At 40.5% G+C, this 18,072-nt stretch overlaps 1 protein-coding gene across 1 annotated transcript in view; it reads right to left on the reverse strand.

Moving 5' to 3' along the window:
• Positions 1–17,823, reverse strand: part of IL1RAPL1 (interleukin 1 receptor accessory protein like 1) — a 767,014-nt gene extending 749,191 nt beyond the window's left edge. The window contains exon 1 of the mRNA XM_056329365.1: positions 17,641–17,823. The gene's annotated coding sequence lies outside the window, so the exon portion shown is untranslated. The remainder of the gene's footprint in view (positions 1–17,640) is intronic.
• Positions 17,824–18,072: the final 249 nt, after the last annotated feature.

The following is an 18,072-nucleotide window of genomic DNA, read 5'->3' on the forward strand; positions in this document are numbered from 1 at the left end:
GAAAGTTTGGTACATGATGAGGCCATGAGGCTGAGGAACTGCTAATGAAATATTTAGGATACCAAACACAGTGTATCCCACAAATACTCTATCAAAGCTAAACTTAGCCAATTACCTGGATGTAATACTATGCTGATATTACACTTTACCATCACATGACTTTCCTAGAATCCCTTCTTTTGGAAACACTTCTCCTAAGCCAGGTGCATTATTCTTCTATTTCTTGTCTTTTTAATAAGGAGGTGTATCTGAGTATTGCCTGTCCTAACCACACACCATGTGAAGTTTCTGTAAGTCTGAAAAAAAAATAATCAAAAATGTTCTTAGCTGCATTTGCAACTTGCATTGGAATGTCAGATTTGCTGGCATGGTTTTACAGCTGAGAGGAGGTGACTTTTAAATAGTATCTGATAACTACAGGAACCAATGAGAAATACAGTGTCTTGTCACGGTAAGGTAAGACATATTCTATGAGGTCTCTGCCTCACACATATCCCTATTTCTGGTGATTCAGTGAATGTGCTCATACTCTGCAAGTAAACCAGTCTTACATACCTATATATATTAGTAGCTACCATGATATCCTGTGCAATATATCTAAGAAATAGCACTGAAACAGGCAATCCTTCTGGTACCAGGATGAATTTTTTAAGCAGGTTTAAGCTATGAACAATTAATGCCGTTTCCCACATTGCCAGAAGAAAGACCACTGTTAAGAACACTTACAAGAGCAGAGAGAGCAATACTTCTGGCTACTGTTCGTATTCTAGGCAGATTCTCAGCACAAAATACATAATTAAGTTAGAGTGGTAAAGCATTACAGATTGGCTGGGGCAGCCACAGACTCCCAGTAAAGCAGAATGTTGCTACACACTGGATGTCAGAAAAATCGTATGGGATAAGTACAATCTTCTAAATGGCAAATCACAATGACATATCACTGAATAGCTGCAAATTTAGCATCTGTATTTTAAGACAGGTATGTGGGAGAGCTACTGCATAAGGCATTAGTGAGACCTATTCTTGCATAACACAGAGGCTTCTGGCCAGTATTCTCCAAAAAATTAACTCAGATCACAAGCACAAAGACAGCTGGTAAAGGACATAAGGGAAATGGAAATCTAACTAGAAGGGAAAATTTTAGCTTGTTTATTATCAGAGAAGTTATGATTGCTTTCTGTATACCATCAGGGAATAGATCTGAGTCAGAAGAAAAGCCATGTCAATTAAAGGGCACTAAATTTGAGCTGTCCAGCAGTGATTTTGGCCTTCAAAGCAGTAGCCAGAGTAGAAGGACAAACCCAGAAGACGACTGACTGTTTTAAGAGGGAGTAGGGACTGCATAACAATAAGGCCTGGTCCTCTGTTCCTATTCAGAACTGGAGTATATCCCGAATAGCAAATGATAGGGTTTACAAAACAATTCACAATTAAAGTTTATGAATCATTGTAAAGCAGATCTTAAAAAATAAATACAAAGATAACTTGTTCCAGGAATCTTTCACCTACTGAACAGTTTCACTGTATTTGGGTAAAAATTAATGTGGCACCAGGAACACGTATCTATAAACTCACCTGGTTAGTACATGTTCCACCACTGACCTATCTTAACATGGAAATAACGAGACAGGAAAAAAAATTAATGTATCTCACATGTGAATTATGGTAATTCATACTAGAAATAGAAAACTAATATCTTTAAAAAAGATTTAACAAAAAATTTTACACAGAGGCTAGCTGCCTTCTTACTCAGCTTTACTGTGCAAACACCCATCATTCAGAAGACATCTTTCTACAAATTTCTTTTATTAACTCCTGTCTAGTCTGGAGATGGCTATTGAAGGACAATTTATAGGTCAATGCATTTTTCAGAAGCAGACATCATGATCTATGAGCAATACTCACATTTCAATTAATTATATCTGACTCATAAAGGTAATAATGATATATTCAGTTTAGATTGTCATAAGGTGTTTCATTTGGTACCATGTGACCTTCTGATTATTAAGAAAGTAAAATGACACAAAGTTTGCATTAAAAATTAAATATCCTTCGAATTCAATTAGATTTAAACTTGCTTATTAATAGGAGGTCAAAAGCCCAAATTCAGACTAAAAGCAAAAATATTTAAATACTGTGAATACTGTGTAATACAAAGTTATGCTTACCTCCTCTCAGTGATAGCTTAGTTTCCTGTTTTCCAGACTTAAAATGGTGGGATTTCACTTATGGGGGAAAGATTTATGCCACAGAGTTATGAAAGGCTCATGTTGAATTCGCTTTCCAGAACCAACATGATTTTGAGCAAGTGAATTGGTTTGATAGCTCAGTGAAAACTGGGCTGTTGATTGTTTTTTTCTTAGGTGACATCTGCAGCTGGTCTGGTATCACAGAAGCTTTGTGCTTTTCCTACAGACAGATCTCACCTTTTGTGAGAGTTGGCTGCTACGAAATTAAGATGGAGGTGGCTTTTTATTGCCTTCCTCAACCAGACTAAAAAGATGGCAAACTCCAACCTCTGTTCCTTCAAATCCTTCCTTTACTGTGATGCCAACAAAAAACCTGAGAAGGAAGTGGTAGCTGATGGATACTGTCAATAGTGTTGACAATATGGTTTTGTTATTGCCTTGTGCTCCCCAGCTGCCCCTGTCCAATTTCTGTCTCTTGTAAGCTGTATGGAACGGGTTCTGAGTGTGCACAGCATGAAGGGAAATGGAAACAGGGCGATTACGGGTAATAAAGAAATAATAATAATTCCTCTACCAACATAAAAACCTCTATTCCCATTCAAACCCTAACCACAATGCCTGCCTGCTCCCACAGCAGACACTACTGCCAATTCAGACAGGGCAAGGTAAAAGAATTTTTCCCACAACTTAATCAAAAAAGCTTTCTGAGGATACAGGCAGATGCCCATTTTGACTGTATAAAACCACTGTATGGAATTATGTATGAAGAAGAATGAAAAAATCTGCTGTGGAAAAAGTCCAGCTTGGCCTTTGAAAGCAGTAATGCTTAACTGAAATCTGCTGAACAAACTTGATCTGCGGGACTGCTGAGCGCATTTCAGTTCTCATACTAATGGGAAATACAGCAGTGTCAAATTCTGGTTTTCAATGGAATTGTTTCACCAAACCTTTGTTTCACGGGCCCTTTTTTTGGCAGGACAAATTGTGAGAAGGAGTGTACAAGACCAAGAAGCTTTGTAGCTTACTTCCAAAGAGCATCTGTGTTACTGAGTGACACCCCAAATGGGATGTGCGCTGGAGACCTGATTGCCTCCCCAGTGCTGTTTCACATAGCAGCAGGTGCACACCTGCCCATCCTGACGGGGTGCAACAGGCAGGGGAAAGGTGCACAGCTCTGCACTGACCTGTCTTGACAGTGTGCTAGTGATGTGAGTAAGATTTCTGAGGCTTTTCAAAGGGCAATAAAAAAGGAGGCATAGGCATCTTATAAACACAGATAGAGTCAGACAGAGCTCCAAACCTTAAGGCTAAGAGTGAGATAATTTATTCTCGGGGGGGGGGGGGCTGGGGGGAGAATCTGTTTATAAATATGCTTTTCATATTTAGTTAGATTACCACTCTCCATTCCATTTTTCCCTTTCACGTGTACATGAGTTTTACAGTGTAATAATTATAAAGTACCATCTGCATAACGAAATCCCCAGAAACAACTGCAGAGCCTGTGATGATTAGCTTGCATTTCAGAGGAAAAATACAGCATGTATTAATGCTTTACTGAAGGAAACCCATCCGTCTTCTCAGACAGGAGTCTGTCTTTTGTGCTCTCCTCACACTGCAAAACACTGTATTCTACCGTATCTTGACATCTCACAGTCTCTAATGTATCTATTCCCTTAGTGAGCCAGTGAGGTGGGAAGTGCTATCACCCCACTCTGCCCGTGGGAATTGAAGTCAGGAAATACGTCTGCACTGCCAAAGAATGCAGTCCTTGAGTAAACTCCCTCACATGGTTCCTACACCATCCACACTGCATAATGTGAGTTCCTTGCTGGTTTGTGTTTGGAGTCAACTGGTGAGGAAAGACAGTCCACGCCAAGGACTGCCTCTAACACCAAGGTGACAGGCTTGGTTTGGACTGTATCAAACCATCATCTGATACCACCCCATCCCCAAGCACATCCCTGCACATAGTCTAGGACATGCAACATCAGTTTCCAGTTTTCTGCATGAAACCTCTCATGCTGGAGGGTGGTGGGGAGGGGGGTTCACACCATCAAAACCAAAAATTCCCTCAAACCTATGGAAAACAACAGTAATACTGATAATTAAGTGCTGGGACCACCACAGGTGGCCCAGAAGGGACCCAAGGCCACATGATAAATACTGTGGCTCTGGCCAGCCTGATGAGAGGGGATGGGCACCAGGCAGTGTGGCTGGGAGCTGCTCTCCACCTCCACCGCTCACCTGTCACCACCTGGAGCATGCTGCCACCCTTCTCAGCGCCTGGTCAGCTGGCCCCAGGCAGCTGCCATGGAGGGACAGCACCCCCCCAGCCAAGCCCCCTCTTTCACTTGTGAGCTGATGTGCAGCTGAGGCTTGACATTGGCCTAGGAGGCAGGGATCTCTCCCTAGGGATGATGTATGAAACAGAAAACATTATGTGATCTACCCAAAGCCATGCTAGAGGCCACTGACTGACACCTAGGATTTATCAGTTTCTTAATTATTAATAGCTTTTCTTTAATATCCATCCTAGAGCAGCCTTCCCCACGCCTGTTAGCTGTCACATAGCACATGCAGTAACTGCAGGGCTGAACAAGACAGGGAGGCAGTGCTCTGCTGACCACTGCCTGGGGCTTTCCAAGCAACCACGTGCATCGCCTGCAAAGCCTGTGCCTACTCGCCTAGGGCACCCCATGTGCTCCCCGTCAGCCAGGTGGCTGAATCCTGTCAAAACCAGCCACACGATCTAATTGCAGAGCTCCTGTTATTTTAATGGCTAGGTATACAGCTAATTGTCCATCTGGGTTATGAAACCTCAGGAACAATGTACTACATAAATACAGTATTACCGTATAACATAAGCGATGCACACAGAAGGAAGACACAATCACTGTCGGTGACTGGTGACAGCTAGAATGTCTCAACTGATAAAGTTAAATAAATTTCACATTGCTGAAGAGAATTACTTGTGTATCACAGCACATAAAATACAGGACTATTTAAGGATATTTTCTCCCCTATGGCTTTGTTTTCAAGTAAACTTTAGCTTTCACTAAAAAAGAGGTGCGGACCGCCAAAGAAAGTGAAGTCCCCGTTTGCTGATGGAAACTGATAAAGTAGTTCTTGTTTCATGCATGTATTATAGACTGCAGTCACCTTAAAAGCTATGGACCATACACATCATATAGCAGTAAAAGTGGGCTAGATTTCCATACATCGACAATATACAACCTCCTGCTGAAAACAGTGATTCCATATGTCAAACACTGACAACCCTGTTATAAAACTTTGAGTTCCATAAACTAAATTTTATAGAATGCCCTAGAAGTATATAATATTTTGATACTGAAATTAGTAATGGTGCTCTCTTCTGTATTTTAGCTATTTCTGAACATCTAAAGGAAAGTGTGCGTTGTTGGACAGTGTGTTTTGTTAAATCTTACTTTTTGATAAGGCCTGGGCAAAAAATTGGCCCATTCATACTGTAGCTTTAAATAGTAAGTGGGACTGTCTGCCCTCTAAGATAAAGAGAAAAACAATTTGCACTTTAAAACAGATTATGGACCTAAAGAAAAAAATGTGTATCTAAATTTAATTACAAAAAATTGTCTTTCTGGCATGCCCCTTTCCCTTGTCTTCAGGGAGGTTTGTGTGTTTGGTTTTTGGTTTTGTTTGTTTGTTGTATTTTTTTTAAGTCTGAATAGATGAGCTTTAAAACAAAATCAAGAGTTTCTGTGTGTTAAAAAAATGGCATTATTTGAATATAGTCATACTCTACTGTTTTTCCTCTATCCTACAATAACCTTGTGATTATAAATTTCCAGTAAAAGAAAAACAAAAAGCAAAAAACTTCCTTTTTAAGCTCAGAATACTGTGCCAATTTTTGTAGAAAAAAAGACAAGGTAATGTTGTAGGAAACTGTCTCTAGTTGAAAATTCAGTCATACTCATGACAATATAGCATAAGGTTAAAAGCTTATTTGAGAGCACTCTGCAGGGTTAAAATCACAGCACCAAAAATAATAATAGCAGCAAGGATTGCAGAACTGCACAGTTCCCGCCAAACAAACAAAATATTGCTTATTTCCATGTTTCAGGTGGCACTGATACAGCCTGATACCCTTTGGACTACATTATATTTACATTTCCATTTTCATGTTCAGGTTTCATTATTATATAAAACACAGTCTGACTATACATATTGCTTTAAAGCAATAGTTTTCATAGTTCGTGTCAGTGTGGCATTAAGCACACCAAAATATGTGTTAAAATCTTGACTCCTACTGTAATCTAAACCCATTTTACAGCAAGCATCTCCTGCCAACCTATGAGATATTCTGCCCACAGCTTCCCCCATTTTATGAAACACAGACTCCCTTGGAGTTATGAATTCAGGACTAACACAGAGCCAGTAGCCTATCTTGCGCATGTCAAGATACTGTCATTCAGCTGACTGGCGGCCTCTTGACTCCTTGACTTTCAGAAATTTTGAACCATCTATTGTGATAATGCATGAAGGAGCTCAGATGGAAAAACACATAGGTCTAGACATGCAGGTGAGACTTTGTGCAGTGGTCTTGGTCAAGTCCAATTGGCAGTCCAATTCAGAGGTCTTGAATTCCGTAAGAACAAATTAAAGGAGCGTTTTGTGTCTAACAGTGAGTTGGACCAGGCAGGAAAGCACTAGAAAATGAAACTCTTGTGGTTAAACAGTCCTTAACTATGTAAACACAAAAATAAAAATCATGGTAAAGGTAACATAAGAAAACTGACATTATCATTGTATTTTCAATATTAACATCTATGATTTTATAACAAAAGACATGTACATACATGTATACCTCTGACTATATTTATATATATGCACATGTATATATACGTCAGCACTATCCGAAAGATGTCAAAATGAACACAGATTAAAGCTAAAAGATTCATTCTGATATGAAGCATCTGAGATGGCTGGTAAGCCTTATTTATATATTTCCTATAGGTTTATATATTTAAAGAAACATCAAAAGTTTTTAACAAGAAAATTTTATTTTCACAGACAGAGCATACTGTTGTGATTGCATTAGAGCAGCTGTACAGTATAACTTCTCTGCTTGCTGACAATGGGTTTTGCTATATTAATTAAATAAGTAATGTGTCTGTGATCTTTATTCATTAAAATTAATGCAATAATATCTATGTTGAAGGTTCATATTGGACTCAACCTGGCAAGCCAAATGAAATGGCTTCAGAGGAGTTACTCTAAGCTTATTCTTGATGCAACACAGAGCACTGACAGGAGTTTCTGTGTGAAATCAGTTTACCCTTGCTTAACTTAATACTCCTCCCCATCAGCAAACACGAGTATCTTTGAAGCACACAAAGATGTCTTGTATTAAACAAAGCTACGGAGACCACAAGTCTCCAGGTGACAGGTCACGCCGGGCACGGAGCCCGCTGGCCGGGTGTATTCCTGCGGCCAGCTGTGACAGGGGAAACGCTGCCGGCGTCACTGCTGAGCTCTGTGGTCCGACTGCGAGCAAAAGCCTTCATCTGGAATTAGCCCAAAGGATGGCACTGCGCACGGCTTGCCATTTCTAGTAACGAGACTTGAAACAAATGGCGAAGGGTTTGTGTATGGAACCCGAGATCCTCTGGTCTCTGGGAATATCTCCTGGCGAAACAGGAACTGCCTTGCTTCAGCCTCCCCTTCGGAAAAGCTGCCCTTCACAAAGGCAGTGTTGGTGAGCATACCACAGGTGATGCCCCTGCACTGACAGGCATATGCACTGCATGAAACAAGATTCTTGCTGCTAATAAGATTCCCAAATGTAATTCACTACACAGTGAGACCAACAGCAGTCTTTCCCACAACTCCGCAGCTACTGGATTAAGATTTGATGAATAGCAGCAAACATGGGGTCAAAGTTCAGCATCAAAACCAGAAAAAACTATTAATATTTTTGTTCCGGTAACTAGGTGGGTTACACCTGAACCCTGGCAAAATTATAAAACGTGAAGGCACCTTTGATTCGTGCCCATCCAAATTTTATAAATAATTAATTCAAACAACATGGAAAAAGAAGAAGATGAATAGTCAGGTAACCTTACACTAAAAAGACTGATTAGAATTGAAGAATCAAGCAGCTGACCCAGCCACCCCCGGTAGTATGACTCACGGTACTATTTTCATATTTGTATTATTTAGTATATAAAAAACTTAGCTGAGAGTCCTGTTCTGCTAAGAAACTGCATTAGATACTCTGAAATTATCATCCCTGATTAATTTTCTACAGAAAAGAAAATGTTTTCATTAAAATTTTATATGTTAAATGTCATCTTTTGATTAAATCCTCCCAAAATCTAAGTACTAAATGTAAAAAAAGTATGAAAAGACCCATCCTCTAACCTACACAGAAATTACTTTTTTTCTTGAGGAAATCAAATACTTTCCATGATTTTCAAAGGCTGGCAGAAGTGAATTTCCAATGAGGTAGGGAGAAGAAATTTGCATTAACTCTTTCTCTAACCCTACTCCACATATAATAAAAAAGAAATCTTAAACAAAGTGTTTGCATTATAAATAGATGAAACATATCAAAAGACAAGAGGGCAGGAGGTGGTTTTTATCTTCCAGCGTTTAGAGGCAGGAAACCGAAGGATGGATAAAATTAGTCAAGTTTTACAGTGAAGAAATATTTGGAACTAGTGAAAGGAACTGATTTCAGGCCTTGCAGGTCCAATACCTTCAAATTTTATTTATTAAATATCAACATTTCTGGCAAAGTAGTACCATAAAACAGTAACTGGAATTAAATGCCACTCATCTGTAATTTTATTCCTATTTGTCTCATGCTGAAGTATTCAAAATTCATTGCTAAGGACTTGCTTCTTTGTCCCTGTGAGGAATATTCAGAAAGGTAAAAAATTTACAGTGATACCACAGATCCTAAAATTAGTGTCTGGCTCTCAGTTGCCCCTGATGGGCTTCCGCACATCTCCCTTCAGTAATGACAGGGAGGGCTTCATGCTCTGTGAGCCTTTGTGGAAACGCATCTTCCTCTTACCTACCCTAATTATTTCTCTCTTTTTTCCCAACTTGCAAAAGTATTTTTACGATGGCAAAGAAATAAGGAACATGCATTACATTAGCTAATATGGGAGTCTTAAGCATTGAGTGCTACTACAAAGAGACACAATCCAGGGAAAACACTAATTAAGGAAGGTCCCTTGTAAATGAACAGCCATAGATGTACAGTGTCTGCCCATTGAGCCATGTGGTTGTCCTTTAATAGAATATGCATTATAAAGCACTAATAAGGCAACAGGAAAAAGGATATGTTAAACTAACTAAAGATTAAAATATATCTATAATTGGATTAATCTGTCAAATTTTTAGAAATAACTAGCTCAGGAATACTGCATATATATTTTACTGATTATATTTACAGGGCTCTATGAGTTTCCCATCATAGCAACTGCAAGTACCAGAGACGGCCTAACAACTTTTTAAGAATCTAGGCATCTCTTTCTATGAAGAATCAATACATGAGTGTTGCTTACCTTTTACTGATGGAAACTGATGAGCCTGACTATGCTGTCAAAAACATAGTGAAGTTTTATTGAATTCTATTGAAGTTTACAAGATTTTCTTTTTCCAATCAATGTTAACCTATTAAAGACAAGAAGCAGCATATTTTATATTTTTATTTTCACAGAAACTAACAAAAATCAGGAAATTAGATGATTAAAGCTGGAGACTGATCCAAAACCTGCTGAGTGCAGTGAGCATCCTTCCATTTCCTTCAGTGGGTTTTGGATCAGGACTTTGGTAATGAGGATTTAAAACAGCCAAATTAGGTTGCCCAGCCAGCATTAATAAAGTCTTTATTAAACAGTCCTATAACTGCCAGATACGTAGACTGAATAGGCAGTGAAGAACTATGGTCACAGGAACACACTTACAGACCATCTAGTCAGACAGCAGACTTCCAAGGGAAGCCAGCAGCAAATCCTCTGGAAGCATCTTTAACACTTTAGAAATCACAGACACACACATACATTGATTACGCTGTAACTGGAAGTTAGCAGGTGGTCTTTGGGGTACACAGGGTGACAGCATTCTATTCTACCTATACACAGGCTGTTAATCGTCTTATCTAGCTATCTACTACAATGTAAATTTTTAAAATTTTGCTTTTATTCATGGACTTACTCAAGCTATCCTATTCTACTGGACCTTTTCCTTCACTGTATTTTTCTCTGTAAAAGACAAAGAATTTTAATGAACTATGTAAAGGAGTGCTTTCCTCTAACCATTTTTAGATTTGTCACAATTAAATTTTATTGGTCATCATGGAAACAGTATTTAAGACAACCCAAAGTATCTTTTAACAGCCTTCAATATTCCCCACTGCATCCCCTGTTCTCCCATACCGTATCTTCCTCTTTTTTTCTGAATAACACAAAGCCTTAATCTCTTTCTTCAGATGGGAATCTTTTCATGTAGAAGTCTTTTCTTTTTGCTGTCATTCTCTGGTCCTTCCTTCCTTCCTGAATAGATTTCTGGATAAGAAGTGACCGAAGGCAGACACATTATTCATACTGAATATGAGAGTTATCAGTTGGTAAGGCAAATGTTACACAAAAAATACTAAACAAAGTATTACATTCCTTTATAATATATATAGCTTTCTTCTGATACTAACTGAGCAAATACTCCAATTGATCCTTTCCATAATAACGGACAAAAGGTTTTTGATAGTATCTGTTCTGCTGGAGAGGTATCCAAGAAACATTCAGATCGTACCTTCCAAAGCGTTACATATATATTTGTAAAATTACAGATAACACCATACAGCCTTGACCAGTGATCTTTGATAGTCCTTTTGAAGTATGTTTCTGTTTTGGCATTCCAAAATAAATTTGTATTGTCGTCAAATAAGCTGCCTTTACAGATCATTAAAAACTATACTAATACTAAATCAACCCACAGAAACAGCTACCATTTCATGGTATGTTTTAATGGTGTTATGCTTCCTACATTTAGCAGAAGAAATAATTAGAGTATTTTCTCATTATGGCTTATTCTCAGTATTCCTCTGTGCATGTATGTGAGCAAATGCATATGTATGGTAGTAAATGCATTTGTATGCATATGCATAAATAGGTATATGTATTTGTGCATGTGTACGTGTACATAACTAAATATATATATATGTACAGAGAAACAGTGCCCGTCAGTGAAACTGACTTAACATGGCTGCAAGCACACCAACTTTAGCTATGGGACCCTACAGAGAAATGTCTAGTAGAAAGTTCACAGGCCTTTTCTGTTTCATAGGAGATGTTGAATAAAATAAACTCATTTGTAATAAATATGTAGATCTTATAGACTGATTCATAGACATACATATCTCCATCATGCACACAAGTCGCTGAAAAAGAAAATGCCATGCATTTCCAGTTACATTATTCTAAAATGAGCATAGGTAAGATATCCTGGGGGGGGGGGGGGGGAGGAGTTTTAATCTGGGAGAATACAGCCAGAAAGCATTGAAGAAAAGTCGAGGATGCAGGAATGCCAAGGTGCTATATGGTAACAGCTGTGCTCTGCCATCCTGAAATTCTGTGCACTGAACAGCAACCTGACAGACACCGGGCTAAAATTTTTGCCAGGGATCAGTGCCACACAAAAGCATCGCAGCCAAACACATCCCTTTGCAGACACAGTGGCTCCATCCCAAGGTTTCCATCATACCAACAGATCTTTCCGTAGAACTGTCCTTGAGGCATATGATCCACTGAGCTCAGAGTCAAATCCAGTACCTATGTGCTGCCAAATGGATGTAGGCAGGGACAAATGTACATGCAGGTCCCTTACACTGTTCACGCACAGTGATTTTCAGTCTGAGGCAACTGGGCTGGGAACCCAGACAGGTCACTGCCGGTTAAACTCACTCCTAACCTTACCAGCAGTGTCTCCCTGTGCATTACAATGATGCACGTTACTATGACGTCATTTTCCTTGCAACAGTCAACTTTTGACTAGATTGAGTTTACTGAAATTGTTACTGACAGTCCAAGCACACATTATTAAGTGCAAATTAATATAGGTGAAACAGATAGTGAGGTCTTACACGGCAGTTGCACTAACTTTGTAAAAGGCAGTCTTGTAAAAGCGTTGTGAGATTTTTGCTGGAAATAGGCAATAGGAAATATTTCTCCTCACATGTTCCTGCCACTAATTTATTATCTTATGGAGAAGCACCTCAAGTTGCGTCAGCTGAGAGATCGCAGTCTCACTGTGTGCCTGGAAACAAGCATGAAAACAAAAAGGTGATAGCCCTCACACTGAAGAGTTTAAGAATTCCCAGAAAAGTTAGAGCAGTGGGAATTGTGACCTGCAGTAACTTTAAGCATCTGGGTCTTACTAATGAAAAACATGCAAAAGGAAGAACTATACCCCATCTCTGAAAAGAAAGGAGCTACACTACCACTGTCTGTATATTAATATGCGTTTCTTCCCCCTTTTTTAACCCATTCTGCCAGTCTCCATTTTATTCCTCTTTTACAATGCATTATTCACTGAGGACAGCTGTGAAGGACCAAAGAACACAAAACTCGCTGACACTGCTAGTCATCCATTCGCCAAGTAGTACTACCCCTTGTCTGCCTGCAGATTGTGTAGATTTCTGTAGATTGTATCAATCTTCTCAATGCATGAATTAGGTTTCTGTGTTTCTTTTCAGAAGCTATACTGAGAATTTCCTAAATCATGCCCAAAACTAAAACTAAAATGGAAACAGTATCTACTGTATTGGCAAAATTCTAAATGTTTTCAGTTTCTCCCTTTCTCCTTCTTCATCCCCAATCAAAAAATCTTTGTGGGTAATCACTGCAGTTGATGCTACAACCATTGAAGGACTATCATATGTCTGTATGCTGTTCTTACAAACATGAAATTTCTAAGCACAGAAAGCAGTAAGACTGATGTCCTTGGTTCGTTTGTTCAGACCTAGTTATTGAGGCATAAATAGTGTGCAGTATAACATCATGAAATGACCTAGGAGTGCCTATAACACACAGAGACAGTGAGACCTAGAAAAAACAAGAGTACCCAACCTTAACACGGAGAACCAGCACCACCTGATTTCCTTGCCCTGGTCTTACATAGCTTTGGCAAATAATGAAGGATTTTCCCCTTCTGCAATAGATGGAGTTCCATACGTGACTCCCTTAGAGGAACACACAAAGTTTGAATATTAACATTAAAAACCCACAACTTTCATCTGCATTCTTCCCTCCTCCCCTCCCTCCAAAAGAGTTTTCTTCCAAATGTGCATTAATTTTAAGCTATCACAAGTGAAATTCATTGCTGCATTTGATCGGGTTTTGTTTTAAGAACTGGAAAACAATAAGAAAGTGCATGACAAATGACAGGTTAAATGATCCCCTCTGAGTCACTGAGGTCCATCATTTCATATTTAATAACATTTTACAATAAAACAAGCATACACTTGAACTGATAAAGCATAATGGCTGCTTTGGTGCTGCTGTAGATGTGCATGTGAAGACTTAAAAGAAACACATGGATTACTGACCTGACAGGCCATGACGGTAATCCGAAACAGCTGTTATGGTCTCTGCTGTAAATTCTTACTTCATGGACCCCTGACACAATGGATGGCACCAAGATAGAGGTTTGTAATAGAAATGCTGACACAACCTTATCTGTAGCTGTGCAAACGCTTGCTGCTACAGTTAAACTTTACAACTTGAGCACCACTAGATAAGTTGCTAGTTTTTAATCATATTAATCACAGCTTGGATGTTTCAATTGCCATATATTATCATGCAGTGTGACTATAAAAACAAGAATATTCCCAGCCACTGAAGACCATAGCTGTTATGAAACACAGAAGTATACCCAAACACTTCCCTGTAAGTACAAATACACTGAATGAAAACCCCAGTAAATTATCCATTTTTTGCTTTGTTTCCCAATACATGGGTTCAACATAATAGCCACAGAAGGTACTCTGAATACAAGAATATCACTGAACAGTAAAAAAACTTCACTAAGATCTGCCCCGTATGTTTCAAAATTTCCTGTCAGCAGTAAAATAAGTCTACTGTCTTCAGTGAAACCGACAGTAGGAAGCCTGCTCTTTCAGAGGGATGCACAGATTATTCTTCACGCACTGCTGTTTTCTTTAAAAGCTGGCTTTCCAGCACTAGTGAGGAGTGGGTGGCAAAACTCTCACTGCTTTCAGTGGTCTGAGATTTGGAGCCTGGGAATATTTTATGTAAATATTTCTCTTCACATTTTCTTTTCATTTGTCCGAGTGATTTACAGTTTTATTTCAGCAAGGAAAGTTTCCTCTCGAAGAAGCTATATTTGGTGCAAACTGAACAGATACTGCATTGGAGCTGAAACCCCTCTATTTTTACTGAATGGGTACAGCTAACTACAATTAAATTAATCTATAAATAAAACTTGGTTGCTTACTGCTCTCTGTTACCCTGAATTTGCAAATCCTCGCATGCTGCATGCCAGTTTACATGCACCAAGTGATATAATCCCACACTGTCAATGCCTACTCTTTTACAGCACCTGTTTATTACACTTTCTGTAGACAACTGTGTTTTCCTTTAAGATGGGTGGTATAGGTATGTAGCCTGTGTGTCACAAAAAGTCCTGTAAGGAATTAAATAGAAAGAGCATGCCTGTAATCATGTGTGGCAGAACAGAGTATGCCATGGACATTTCTGAAAATTGTTAAGAGCTGTAGCAATGCACAGGAGTTGCCATAGTGTTATTCTGACCCCTGAAGGATGGAAACAGAGTTAACTTCATATCCTTTTTTTCAAATTTACTCAGTATACTCTACGAATGTCAAACTCAAAACTACATTAGCAGGATTTATTAGTGCTTGCCCAGAATTATCCTCCAGAATTATGAAAATAGTCATGAATAATGGTGGACCGACTTTAAAATACTGATGTCTTCAGGGAAGCAGAGGAAAAAAAAATATTGTTCAGGATGGTTCCAATGGTAAAATTACTGTGAGTTTGATACTGCATTAAGTCTAATAGGTACGTGAAGATCGTGTTTATCAAGAGATGTAAAAGCCACTCTGCCCTCACCTCTTCTTAACTGAAAAGCATTTTAGTGAAATTTTGCTAGAATAAATCCAGAGTGAAGGAGGGAAGGACATAGGCCAGTGATGATAAGGTCACTTATTTCAGCCGAGTTAAGATTTCATCAGGCTTATATTTTTCAGAAACGCATCTGTTAGAGGTCTAGGGCCTCAGCAGTGCCTCTGCAAGCTTATCTGTCTTCCAGGAGTACTCTTTCCCCGCTTCCCCCCAAACAGATAGGAATAGTGATTTATGACTCTAAAATGGATATTAAAGTAAATTATACCGTGATATACTCCTATCTTTGTGGACAATTTGTTAAACAAGTCCATCTGAGTTAAACCAATGGGACTCCTATCACACCTTTACTCTTCACCTACTCACTTCCGAGATGCCTGGATGTGTTAATGGACCACCTTTTAGGTTCCCTGTAAATGTAACAGGTAGGTTAGGCAGTTACAGCTGACAATACTTTCTTTCTAAAGTCAGTCACACTGGTACGCCAAGACACTAAAGCAGCATCCTGCTAAAGCTGCGAGGCAGTCATTGCACACACCGAGAGGCAACACTATCTATGTTAAGCGCTGCACATACTCGGGGTGAAACTGCTCCAGCTTTGCCTTGAGCGCTGGGAGAGGTCAGCAGAACGACATGCTCGGAGGTAGGCGACAGCGAAGAGGATCAATTTCAATTTCGGTTTTGTTCCTCCTCTGCTCGCTCAGCTGTTGCCATGCCCTGAAGTCCCAGGTTGCCGTGTGACCTTGCCGAGGAGCAGGCGGCCGGATCTGCTCAATGGGACCGTTGTGCAGCCTTGCAGGGGCTCCTCTGGAGCCCTCTCCGCGGGTGTGGCTGAACTAGCAGCTAGGCAGCCTCCTCCCTCACGAACTCCCTGTCCCGGGAAACTCGTCAGGAGCATGCTGATGCAAAAGGCAGCCTGCAAAAGGCAAACCCCTTGTCAGGAGCTGAGCAAGGATCTCCCCTCCTCTGCCCAGGTCTCCATCCCCCGCTGCCGGGAGCGCTACAAAGTTAACCCAAGTGATCGATACGCTACATGAGGATATTATTCGACTATCGGCGACTGATGCCACTGATGTAATCAAGTTACATAATCGCCGTCTTTGCACAAATACATCCACATCTTCCTACAGACAGATCTGCATATCTTCTTCCATCCATTATGCATGAACCCACCAGCAGTACATAAGGGTATATATTTTTTGCGCACACACTATAGAACTTTAGCATTGCAGTGCATTGCACTGCACAACGTCATCACTATCGATTCCCTCAGCCTTCCCCCATTCTTTCTATCAGAATTGATTTTCCAAAGAAAGATTACCAATGTGCATTGCTTGGATCCCTTTAAATCTTTAAAGGCTGAAGTGCTTCCCTCGCTCACTTCTGTTCTTAAGACGATCTTTTCTCTCCTTTTTCCCCTGTCTTGCTTCACACCACAACTAACCGAGGAATTAATTCACACACAGTCCCTCAGCCAGATGCATATATACATGAAATACTGAAGATAGCATCTCTGTTTGCAAATCTTAACTCCCATACACGTGGTCTGAGGTTTCAGTAGGTAAGTTATTGGGTGAAAAAAATATTTTGTAAGAGCAGCTGGATGTGAGATTCTCAGGCTAGTGACATCTATGGTATTACTCTACTACCAAGATGAGATTTTTTTTCTTTTTTTTTTTTTTTCCTTCACCCTCCCTCAGTTTATAATTTCCTTGCAGGCTTTACAGGAACAGTTGTAATCCCAAATTACCAGTGGCATTTAACCCCCTCACCACCAGAGCACTGTACCGTGATCAATAAGGACGGCCACCTTAAAGTTTAACAACTTGAAAAGCAGGGTTTCTTTACCTCCATTGCAGCTATGAAATGCAGCAGAATGCTGCACAGAGTTAGAAACATTTGTTTTAAGCAGCGGATGGGATCTGATCTCATATTAAACAGATTCCATCACGGAGTGCTTCTTTACAACCACATACATTTTCAGTCAAAAATAACACAAACCGGGGGGGGGGGGGGGGGGGGGGGAACAACGAAAGACTCCTTGCTTTTACTGTACTCTCCCAAATCCAGAGGGTGCAAGAATAAAAAGGGAGGAGAAGATTTTTTATTTCTTTTTTTAATTATTTATTTATCGCAAAAAGCACTCACCAGAAGACCTAATGCAGTTATTCCACTCAACTGCCAATAACGGCTGGAGCCCCTCGCATCAGGGTAATGCAGCAATCCTGAAAGTACCCATTTTAATCACACGCCACCAAGTTTAGCAATGCCGGGCTTTTGCCTGGATAAAATGACCTTACCCACAGGAGTCTCCCGAAATATCCCTCCGGTGCGATCAGTCAGCGAGGCGAGTGCCGGTCACCACACTGCGCACTCGGCCGGAGAAGCCCCGTGTTTACTCCTGGGGCTGAGCTGGCCGCCAGTGCCGCGGACGCGGCGCCCATCCATCCACCGCTGCCAGCTCCGCCGCGGGCGCAGGTAATTCCATACAGACTTCGGCGGCCCCCCGCCCTCCCCCCCCCCCCCCCCCCCCCCGAGTCGCCCCTTCCTTCCTAGTTCAGAAAGTGCCCGTGTCGCCGGCGGGAGGTACCATCCAGGTGCAGCGGGGGGGGGGCTGGAGGAGGGGGCGGCCAAACTGGGGGCCACCGCGCCGCCCGCGGGCAGCTCGCGCCCAGCGCGCCGCCGAGGGCCGGATCCCGGCTGCCGCGCACAAGTGTTGGGCGAGCGGCGGG

Source organism: Falco biarmicus, chromosome 2, assembly GCF_023638135.1.
Source record: "Falco biarmicus isolate bFalBia1 chromosome 2, bFalBia1.pri, whole genome shotgun sequence".
Lineage (NCBI taxonomy): Eukaryota > Metazoa > Chordata > Aves > Falconiformes > Falconidae > Falco > Falco biarmicus.